Source organism: Podarcis liolepis (assembly GCF_965112155.1).
Source record: "Podarcis liolepis genome assembly, chromosome: 3".
Taxonomy (NCBI): Eukaryota; Metazoa; Chordata; class Lepidosauria; order Squamata; family Lacertidae; genus Podarcis; species Podarcis liolepis.
Window position 1 is genome coordinate 99,816,212 of NC_139557.1, and position 11,422 is coordinate 99,827,633.

Consider the following 11,422-nt stretch of genomic DNA (forward strand, 5'->3'; position numbering starts at 1 on the left):
CGACTCATGCCACTACGCAGAGAAGGACGAGACCTTAACAGATTGGAGACCTAGGCCCAAACTAACAAAATGAATTTCAATAGGGACAAATGAAAAGTTTTGCACTTGGGAAGGAAGAACCAGATGCACAAACCTAAGATGGGGGCACCTGGCTTACTGGAAACACATGTGAAAAGGACACTGGGGTCTTAGTGGACTCCAAGCTTAACCTGAGTCAAGAGTGTGATGCAGCAACCAAAAAAGCTAATGCTATTCTAGGCTGCATCAACAGAAGTATGTCCATAATCTTTGACAGGCTTCCTCAACCTCGGCCCTCCAGATGTTTTGGGCCTACAACTCCCATGATCCCTAGCTAGCAGGACCAGTGGTCAGGGATGGTGGGAACTGTAGTCTCAAAACATCTGGAGGGCCGAGGTTGAGGAATCCTGATCTTTGAGAATTCTTGGGGGACAGGTGAGGTCCCCGCAGACTAGAAGTGGGCTAAAAAAATCCTGCACTGCAGGGGGTTGGACTGGATGACCCTTGTGGTCCCTTTCCATCACTACAATTCCATACTTCTACCCAGTTGGGAACATAGGAAATTGCCATACTGAGTCAGTCCACTGGTCCATCTAGCTCCATACTGTCTTATTTGACTGGCAATGGCTCTCCAGGGTTTCAACCCTACCTGGAGATACACAGGATTTAAGATGGCATATTTTGCATGCAAGGCAGATGCTCTGCTACTGAGCTGCAGGCTTCCAATCCTCTTAGGACATGTATTTCCTACCCCTGACCATCTTTGCTGCCCTCAGTGAACTCATTCCAATTGGTCAACACCAGTGGTTCCTAAAGTGAATGATACCACCCCTAGTAGATGGGATTACCTAGAGGTGTAAATGACTCTCAGACTTTTGAAAGCTGGTATCATTGGACCAAGCTCATCACTTTTGCTGAATTGATTGTGCTAAATAGTTTTGATTGGATTTTGAATAAATGTGCAATTAATTGAATTTTATTTTGTTATTATCTTCCTTAGTGGGTCCTGCAAACCTGAATAATGCCTTTTTACAGGGTAAGGTGGGGGGCACTGGAGATGCGTTTTATGGAACCAACGGGGTGGTGACCCCCCAAAATTTGGGAATCACTGGTCTACATCTGGATGTGGTGCCAGAACGGAACACAGGACTCACAATGTCTTCTAATCTTTTCAGCTACAGAACAAGTGAATGTGGATGCCACCCACAACCTGCCTTATTTCAAAGCGAATTAAAATTGCAGAGATGTGCTGAAAAACTACAGTGAACGATTCATTTTGTCAGACACACATGGATCTCACAAAATCAAGCGCATCGTTCAGTTTTGCTTTAAATGCAAAATTGAGGGTTTACAAGCAAATGCCTTTGAAATGCACAGTGTCGTTGCTATTATTTTATGTATAAGCTTTTCTTATCATAAACCAGAGACGTATGCTGGGGGAAGACAAAACAACATACAGATAATTCTTCATGAAAACACCACAAACACGGAAAATTAAAAAAAGCATTAACTTTTGCACAGGAAAAGCTTTCTCCAAAAAGGGGAAAATCTAGTTCTGCATATATAGGACCTGCAAGTGCCATAAGAAGGCTAGGGAATGAAGCAGCCACATCCTTTGCTTACAGTGTGGTTGTGTGCAATGCACAGCAAACACAGTGCCAATGAGACCCCATCCACCATCTTTATCTGCCCAGAGGCATATCTGAGCTATGCTGAGCACACTAAGCATTTTAAGCACTAAGCATTTTAAGTACCCTGCAGTGCCCCTAACGTCCGATGCTAATACAACACACTGCCTGGGTGTATTACTGAAAACGTTTCCCCCCGAAAATTCAAAAATTAAATGAATTTCAAACCAAGCAAGTGGCTGGTAATCCATTCCCACAAGAGGAAGTGTGTCAAACTTTCAGGTCCTTCAAAGTCTTGGAAGCTTGAGAGAGGCTACTTGGTGGTACCTCCTACATATCCCACCATGTTTTTCTTAAATCTTTACAGAACGTATAAAGAAGTACACAACTTGAGGTGGTTTCCAATATGGATACCACCTACCGTCAAATAAACAGTTTGTTTAATCAGCTAAACAGCATTTAATAAACTTAAAAGGTATCACAGATAAATCACGCAAAACATATTCTTTTAGCAAGCATTGATCATTGTTGCTAGAAGTACTTACGCAAAGGAGAAAATGCCACTTTTAATCTATTAAAAACTCAACTGATTTATCGACTTCCTTTGATCAGATAAGCGCCCTAGATTCCAGTGGTTCAATTCCAAAGAAACAGGTGCAGAAACAGATATTTCTAGAAGCAATGCTCTGTCTCCTAAACTCAAGCCAAGCCTGTGAGACACTGCACATGCTCAGGGACACTCTTAGTAAGAAAGCTTTCAAGGGTTCACAGTGCTTCAAGTGCACATTCTCAATAACTATCTCAATATTATGATTTTTTATGAACAGCGCTTATGAAGTCTTATTATCACTGTATTGCAAACGTGGAGATGGACAGAAAAACAGCAACTTACCCAATGGGGTGGCTGAGAGATAGGAGCTTAGCTTAGGCCATACAACAAGTTTGTGGGTAAGCTACCATTTGAGCCAAAAACTTCCTGCTCATAACTCACTCTTTGCTATCAGGGGTACAGCAGCTCTCATCATTGTTATTTAATTTATTTTTACATTTACAACTCCCCATTTCCTCTAAAGACCTCGAGGTGGCATAAATGATTCTCCTCATTTTATGTTTGCCTTTCATAGTGGACGGGGGATTTGAACCTTCATCTCCCAAGTCCTAGTCCAACGCTCTAACCACTACACTACACCACCACACTTATTACTTCTCACACTCATACATACACACTCTTTCCAAAGAGGAGTAGTACTCGGGTCAAAGCATGGTGAAGCCTGGCAATTTTCTTACATCCACCCATGCACACAAAAGCAGACCCCCCAAAAGGTGTAGTTGGGCTCATGCCTCAACTGTTAACATCAACACCTTACATTTAAAACAACCTTATATCCTCTTTGACACTAAAGGAAAGTGACTGTATATCCTTAACAAACTATAGTTCCCAGGATACTTTCCCGGGACTCTGATTTATGTAGCAACCCTGAACATGTTCAGAACATATACCTTCACCGACTTCCAAATTGCTTCCCAGCCAGATTCAAAATGCTGATTTTGACATAGAAAACCTTAAGATGGCTTAAGATGAAGAACGCCCCCCCATGCACCTGTACCCATGCCCCAAGGTCCTCTATAAAGACCTTTCTCCAAGCGCCCTCTCAAAGAGGGGCTCCAAAGCGGCTGGACCACTGTGTCTGGCGGCGATAGAGAAACATGGAGACCAGAGTAGAGACACATTGCATCTGAACAACTGCTTACCATACAATATGTGAATAAACCTTGCAATACCTCTGCAACAAAACAGTCAGAGCCTGTACTTTTTGCATTTATTATTATTAATTAGTTAAATCTGTATACCACTCTATACCTACAATTCTAAGGGCAGTTACAACATAAAATCACAATATAGAATCACAAAATACATAATAAAAATAAAAACAACCCAATAAACAACCTACAGTGGTACCTCAGGTTAAGTACTTAATTCGTTCCGGAGGTCCATTTTTAACCTGAAACTGTTCTTAACCTGAAGCACCACTTTAGCTAATGGGGCCTCCCGCTGCTGCTGCTGCGCCGCCAGGGCACGATTTCTGTCCTCATCCTGAAGCAAAGTTCTTAACCCGAGGTAATATTTCTGGGTTAGCGGAATCTGTAACCTGAAGCGTCTGTAACCTGAAGTGTATGTAACCCGAGGTATCACTGTACTTCCCACTACCTTTTAAAAGGGCATTGGATGTCAATCAGCCAAAGGCCTTCTTAATGAGAAATGTTTACACCTGGCACCTAAAGGTCTGTAACGAAAGCGCCAGCAGAACCTCCCTGGGAAGAAAACTCCTTAAACGGAAAGCCACTGCAGAAAAGGCCTGTTCTTCTGTTGCCTCCCTCCAGACCTCTCCTGGAGGAGGCACACGACGAAGGGCCTCAGAAGATGATCTCAGGAGCTGGGTAGGTTCATTTGGAAAGCATTTCGTTTCCCTCTAAAACTCAATGCTTATAATGTCACTCCTTAAAAAGAAAAATGCCCCAACCCAATCACTGGTGCACATGTCTGGTAACCTACCCTGATGATTCATGCAGTTGATGGAAGTAGACTAGTTCCACCAAGACTCAGGCCAGGATGGGGAACCTAACAGGGCCACATTCACTTCCAGGCTTCCTTTCAGTAGCCCAGAAGCAAAAATGGAAGGGGCAACAAACACAAGTTCTACCTTCTTTGTACAGTAGGCTAGTTTCTCTACACCCAAATCTAGCTTCCATTCAGGCCAATATGAGGCAGGAGTTGAAGGACACCATTTTCTAGCCACACAAAAATACCTTGGTTTCCGACCTCTGGCTCAGGCCGTAACAACCCTTAAGGAATTCCTAACCTTTAAGGTTAGTCTTGAAGGTGCCACAAGAGTAGGTTGGTCTTGGTCTTCTAAAAATGGAGATCTAGCTCCACGCTCCAATCCTAAACACACTAAGCAGTTAAGTCCTGTTGATCACAGTGGGACTAACTTCTGAGCAGGGATGCAGGTTTGCTGTTGACCACAATGCTCCACCAGCTTTTTAGTAAACACTGCAGATTATATCACATTGAAAACTACTAGACAGCTGGCAAGAGATTCCAAACCAATTAGGCACATGGTTTTCCCCACATTAATATACTTTAATCTCATAGCCAAGAACCACATTCACACTATGCATCTGGAAACCTACAAACTGACTCTGGAGTATTTTAAACCAGGGCGGACATATGATTAAAGACGCCTTAGACAATTAATTAATTAAAAAAAACTGCTTATGAATTAAAACAAAAGAAAAACTGGCATATTTTGCTTTTAAGCTTAATGCTCATAGGCACAATTCAGGGATGAATATGCAAGAAAAGGACAAGCGGCTTTTCTAACATGGAGCCCAGTTGCCTACAATTCCATACATATTTGTTTTAAAAATAATTAAACATTCTGTTTAAAATAAACTGCTACCAGGTTAACCCAGACAACTTTTGTGGGTGGTCAAAGGGTATTTTTTAAAACTGACTAATCAATGAAAAGTTGCAGATCTCATTTTAACCTCTTGGGTGAAGCATGTGAATCCTGCATTAACCCAAATTACACAAGCAGATATGGATTCTGTTCATGCAACGCTCTCGGAGTCAAGACTCTGGAAACAAGGAAAATATAGATGGTCTCAGTACCGGCCTTGCATATTCCCCTTCTCCGGTTGCTATATTTTTATATGAAACACTACCGCAACACACAACCGTATTCATTTATGGGCTTTTTCAGGCACTGACTCATCTCTGTTTTTTTTTAAAAAAATGCATCCATCTTACTTTAAGTGCCTCTTTCCTTTTGATGAATGCTAAGCGAGCGCTACGGGGAAAGAAAGCATGGGTGTGCGGGCTTAGGGAGTGGCCAAGATGCAAATCTCTCGCTTTCTAATTTCCCACCGACTGGGAGCAGGTAGGTAAGGCAGCGTGTGCGATCCGCCGTTGCCAGATCCTCGCATATGGTTCTCTTGCCACACCGCGGGCAGCTCCCTGTACACGCACTCGATTTAAAAGATCACGCTGCCCTCTTCCCGCCCCACCCCCCGCAGTGCGAGGACTCGCCTCGATCCGATTTAAAATAACGCGGCCTTGCACCTTACTCAAGGAAGCACGCAGCCAGGGGGACATTTATTTATAATAAAATAATAATAATAATAATAGCCAGGCTTAATGATCTCCTTTTTCTCTCTCTCCTTCTGCTGGGATATCTTGCAGGAAGGAGCAGGAGACAGGGAGGGCCTCGCCCACTCAGTCCTACATACCGAAAGTGAGTGAACTTACAAACTTAAAAAAAAAGAAGAAAAAGTTGAGTTTGCAAGCTCCGTGCAAGAATGGAAGTTGTTAAGCGTTTTGCCTACCTGGTGCCAAGTCTGCAACAAGTGCATGCAGGGTCCGTGTGGGCGCAGTTTTTAATACATATAATGGATCTATATTGTGCAGCGACGGGGCAATTGCAATTTTAATTTATTACTGAGCTGCTATTTACTCGGGTCCTACTTTGCTTACAGTACAAGCTCTTGCTGTAAACAAATATCGCTCCGCCAGGAAATATATACTTGCATATCTACACGCAACCCCGCCGCCTCCGCCCCCTCTTCTCCCCCCCACCCACCCCCTGTGCAATGCACCCTCCTCCCCTCCGCGACTGTACAGGGGGGAGAGAGGTGGAAATAACTAATCTTCGCTCTTTCCCAAGCCCACGCCAGGAGGAGAAGCTCAAGGGAGCTGGACTTACCTTGTGCATGAAATTCCTTGCATGCCACTTTAGGGTGGGGGCTCTGCCCCCCCTCTCTCTTAATCTCTGGTGCAAAATCCCCGTGTCAGCAAAACGCTGTCAAATTATTTTCGTGCAAAAGAAGGGGGGGAGAGAAAGCAGAAGCAAAAAGGGGAGGAGGCTAGGAGAGAAAATCGAATCACTCCGCCGAGATGGGTCTGGTCCTGAGTTTGCAAACCAGGAAGTAAGGTGTCAGTGGCGGCAGTTAGTAGCAGAGCGCGGAACTCTTCGCCGGGGTCTCCTGTCTTAAGGAGTGACCTGCGGGCTGGGAGCAAGCTCCGGCAATTTAGCGGCGTGTCTTCCTGGGGTTTTCAGTAGGGAGGGTGTTTTCTCTCTCTCTTTTGCACTGCCCCACTCGTTTCCCTTTTCTAAGGGCTGCAGTTCCCATGCAGCAGGTACGGAGGACAAACCCACCTCCCCGTGCGCTGCTGCCTGTCCGAGCTGTCGGCAGCGCCCCGGGCCAGCTTCCCGGGTGACGAGCAGCAATTGCACTCGGGGGCCAGGAGATCCCCGGTGACGCTCCAGGCTCGGGGTGTGCAAACATACACACACACACCCTGCGTGCATGGCGCGCCGTTTCCTCGTTCCCTGCTTCGTAACTCGGATCTTTCTTGAATCCGAGCAGAGTTGGGCGGAGGGCGGGTTCCATTTCTGCAAAGGAGCCGAGGAGGAGGAGGGTGCGTTTAAAACACATCCTGGAGGAGGCACGCGGCCCGATCCGACGCGTGTTTGCTCGGAAATGAAGCCTGCAGTATTTATCGGGGCTTATAAGACTGTGCCCCCCCCCCCGCAAAACAAACACACCCGAAGCCCTATATATGGATGTCTTGAGACTGTAATCCTGGCAGCAAGCCCCATTCACACGGGGACTCGCGAGGAAACGTCCACAGGATCGCGCTGCAAGAAAGCGCCCTGGGGAGTTTGGCTTTGTGCCCGCCCCCTCCCTTGTCGGGGAGACGCAGGAAGACAGTGCCGCTTCGCAGCAGGGTGTGGGCTCCTCGTACTGTACGCTTCCCCGCCACCCTCCCACCCCTAACGCCATGACTGCAAAACGTGGGGAGGTGGGTGGGGGGACTCCTCCTGGGAGCGCCCCCCACTGGCTTGTGATTGGCGCAGCGCTCCGACGTGAGCCCGCGGGCGGTGCTCTCTCCCCGCCTCCCTTCCCCAGCACTTCTCAGAAAAGAAACTTGCAGTATTCGTCGCAGTCAGATGGCTCTCCATTTTCATATTATTTTTTTTTGGCAAGCAGTCGCGGGTTAAAAAAGAGCGCTTGTGTGCGCAAGACGTTTATTACTGCCTAAGGTTGCCAGCGTCTTCTTTCCCCCCTGTTTAAGGCTCCTGTGCCTTTTGCAGTAGAGTGGCAAGCAGCGTGTGTTTTTTTTAAGTGGGGGAGGGGGAGCTTTGCCTATACGTATTGACATCAGCATGCTGGGGAAGGCTTAGTTCTTGGTTGTCAAGCCTGCCGTTAACGGCACAGGAGCCAAGCTGCGAGGGGAAGTTGGCAACCTTGCGGTGTGTTTGCATGACTTAGCCGCCGTTGGATGTGCTTCTGGCTAGTAACTTAGATCTGAGTTCCATGCATGTGTGTTCATTACTTCATGATCTTCCTGTTCGAATGAACCTTTGCAGGTATAAGCTCAGCTCAGATAGCATCAAATGCAATACGTTACAGGGGACTTGATTTGCTACATCCAGCACATTCATAAAACGTCCACTATTAAACTGTAAACGTGGCACTGGCAGTATATTTGTGATGAAAGATCCAAGAGTTTGAATCCTTTCCCTGCTAGCATGCCTGAAGGTGTCAGATCCGGAATGAGTTGTGTGACCAGTTTTGATGCAAGGAAGGAGGAGTTGGGTGGAGTGAGCTAAGCAAATGCAATGTCACTGTTTGGTGGCAGGAGTGGGATCCATCAATAAACATTGCAGGGTGAGGGGTCCTCTCTCCCTAAACAGGCGCACTCATAGCTGTCAACTGTCCCTTATTTGGCGGGAAACTTCCTTATCCCAGCGCCATGTCCCACTGCTGTCCCTTATTGATGATGTCCCTTAAATTTCCCAGGTTTCAAAGGAAGCAGCTCTTCTCCCTCCCTCCCTCCCTGCCAGCCAGGGAGGAGGGAGGCTCCAACTGTGTTGCTTGGCTGCGTTGCTCACCCAATAAGGAGTCTAAGAACGACTGGGGGGTGGAGCTTGCATACCTTGTGCGGATCAAATTGGCCGCATTGCCTGGGGACTCGCCTTTGCTCAGCACTTCCCAGCAGAGAGGTGATGGTGGCTTCCTTGCTGCATCCCCTTTGCCGGGTTGCTGCGCTGTGGGAACCACCGCTTGAGGCTTCGTTTGGCTGCTGGCTGGGCTTTCTGCCTTTGGCTCAGAGGTTGAACATACCAGTGCCCGGAAAATTCCTTATATTGGCTGCTGATCCCTTATTTTCGAGGCTGCTGGTCCCTTATTTTCAAATCTGTAAGTTGACAGCTATGGGTGCACTCATGTTCACCCAGCCATTTCCTCCAAGCGGAGTAAGGCCATTCCCACCCACCCCCAACTGATGCTCAGCTTTCCAGGGCTACTTAGCTTGGACAATCTGGTGGAGGGATTGTCTCATTAGGCTTCCTTTCTTTTTCATTGTACATACTTCTGAAAACTTCTGATGCTTTCCTCTTGTGGGCTCATTTTGGCTCCCCTTCAGTCAGCAACCCAGTGAAAGGGAGGGTTGTTTTGTATCCCAAACCTTGCTCTGGATAATCATCTCAAGAATCACTGTTATTATTGATCTTAAACATTTTTAACTTCACTCTTGAGCCAAAAAAGCTCCTGGAGTGTTTACACAAAAGAAAAGAGATATGGAATCAAGTCTTACTGTGTTAATTAGGGCTTTCTTGCAGGTAAGTAGGTAGAAGATTGCAACCTTGGTCTGATAGCAGCCCTGTGAAATAGGTCAGTCTGACATGCTCAAAACCACAACATGATCTCATTTGAAGGCTATTTCACTCATACAAAAACTAAGCAGGGTTTTGTCAGCAAGCAGACTCTGGTAGGAGTACCCGTGTGATCTACACCTTTGCCGCATTCACACTACAGGGGGCCCAAGTTGGAATTCGAACCCGGCTTCCTTGTATCCAGAATCAACATGGAAGCTAATACAGTGGTACCTTGGGTTACAGATGCTTTAGGTTACAGACTCCACTAACCCAGAAATAGTACCTCGGGTTAAGAACTTTTCTTCAGGATGAGAACAGAAATCGTGCTCTGCGGTGTGGCAGCAGTGGGAGGCCCCATTAGCTCAAGTGGTACCTCAGGTTAAGAACAGTTTCAGGATAAGAACTGACCTCCAGAACAAATTAAGTTCTTAACCCGAGATATCACTGTATAGCCCTATTCTGATGTTATCCATCCAGCCTGGTCCCACCCCAGCATCCCTGCTTGCTCAGTCCCAGACCTTCCCAGGGGGCTTCTACCTATGTTTGTTTGAACACAAGTAGAAGCTTCCATGCAATTGGGAGACCCGCTTCAGAAGGCTCCCTGCCTAACACTGCAACAGAGAGGGCAGGGCTAGCATGCAGCTGCTGAGGCATGGGGCTTGAAACATGTGAGGGGAAATCTTGTTTAGGCGTACCTGACACTGAGGCTTGTGACCTTCATTCCCTACTATCAGGTTCCCAGAAGCAGCTGGCTGGTTACTATTGGAAACAGGAAAGTGGATTAAGTAGATCTCGAACTGAAAAGCTAGTATCTCTTGATCAAGTTCTTAGTTTTGTTGAATTAATGAACCTAAGTAGTTTGGGTTGGATGTTGAATGAATGTGCAATTAATTGTTAATGTTTTTAATTTTATTGTGCATTATCTTCTTTAGTGGGCTGTGCAAACCGCTATTCTGGGGCTGGGAAAACCCAGCCAGATGGGCAGGGTATAAATAATAAATTACAGTCGTACCTTGGAAGTCGAATGCCTTGCGAGCTGAATGTTTTGGCTCCCAAACGCCGCAAGCCTGGAAGTGAGTGTTCTGGTTTGCGAACGTTCTTTGGAACCCAAACGTCTGACGCGGGTTCCGTGGCTTTCATTTGGCTGCAGGAGCTTCCTGCAGCCAATCGGAAGCCACACGTTTGCAAACGTTTTGGAAGTCGACCAGACTTCCAGAACGGATTATGTTTGACTTCTGAGGTATAACTCTATTATTATTAATATTATTATTATTCTGAACAATGCTTTTTATAGAGTAAGGGGCATGGAACCAAGGGGGTGGTGACATGAAAAACACTGGGAACTACGGGAGTAGACACTCAATGTAGGATTTCAATGAAGCTTCAGTTAAACTTCTCTCAGTTGTGTTGCTGTTGCTGTTGTTAATCAAATATGTATACAGTGGTACCTCGGGTTACATAAGCTTCAAGTTACATACGCTTCAGGTTACAGACTCCGCTAACCTAGAAATAGTACCTCAGGTTAAGAACTTTGTTTCAGGATGAGAACAGAAATCGTGCTCTGGCGGCGGCGCAGCAGCAGGAGGCCCCATTAGCTAAAGTGGTGCTTCAGGTTAAGAACATTTTCAGGTTAAGTACAGACCTCTGGAACGAATTAAGTACCTAACCCGAGGTACCACTGTACCACCCTTTATCTGAAGATCCCAGGGTGGTGCATGACAGGAATAATACAAAATGAGAACATAAAAGATGTAATAATACAGAAACAAACCAATACCCCCCCCCACAAACACATTTGGAACATTCATCGGTCGAATGCCTGGTTAAAGAGAAAAATCACCTGGCGCCAGGCAAGCTTCCCTGAGGAGAGTATTCCGCAAGCAGAAAGCCACCTCAGAAAAGACCTATTCTTGTGTTGCCACTCTCTGCACCTCTTGTGGAAGAAGCACACAGAGAAGGGCCTCAGGTGATGATTGAAGGATCTGGGTTGGTCCATATGGAAAGTAGCATTCCTTGAGGTATTGCAGTCCTGAGCTGTTTAAGGCTTTATAGGTC

The 11,422-nt window shown here is 46.2% G+C and overlaps 1 protein-coding gene across 16 annotated transcripts in view; it reads right to left on the bottom strand.

The window, feature by feature from the left end:
* TRERF1 (transcriptional regulating factor 1) overlaps nt 1-7,391 on the bottom strand; it is a 76,798-nt gene extending 69,407 nt beyond the window's left edge. For 3 of the 16 annotated variants that reach the window (XM_083494118.1, XM_083494126.1, XM_083494125.1), the window contains exon 1: nt 6,410-7,391. The gene's annotated coding sequence lies outside the window, so the exon portion shown is untranslated. Of the gene's footprint in view, nt 1-5,457; nt 5,654-6,032; nt 6,268-6,409 lie in introns of those variants that run through there. The other 13 variants (XM_083494130.1, XM_083494124.1, XM_083494131.1 and 10 more) reach the window with 8 other exon arrangements.
* Nucleotides 7,392-11,422: the final 4,031 nt, after the last annotated feature.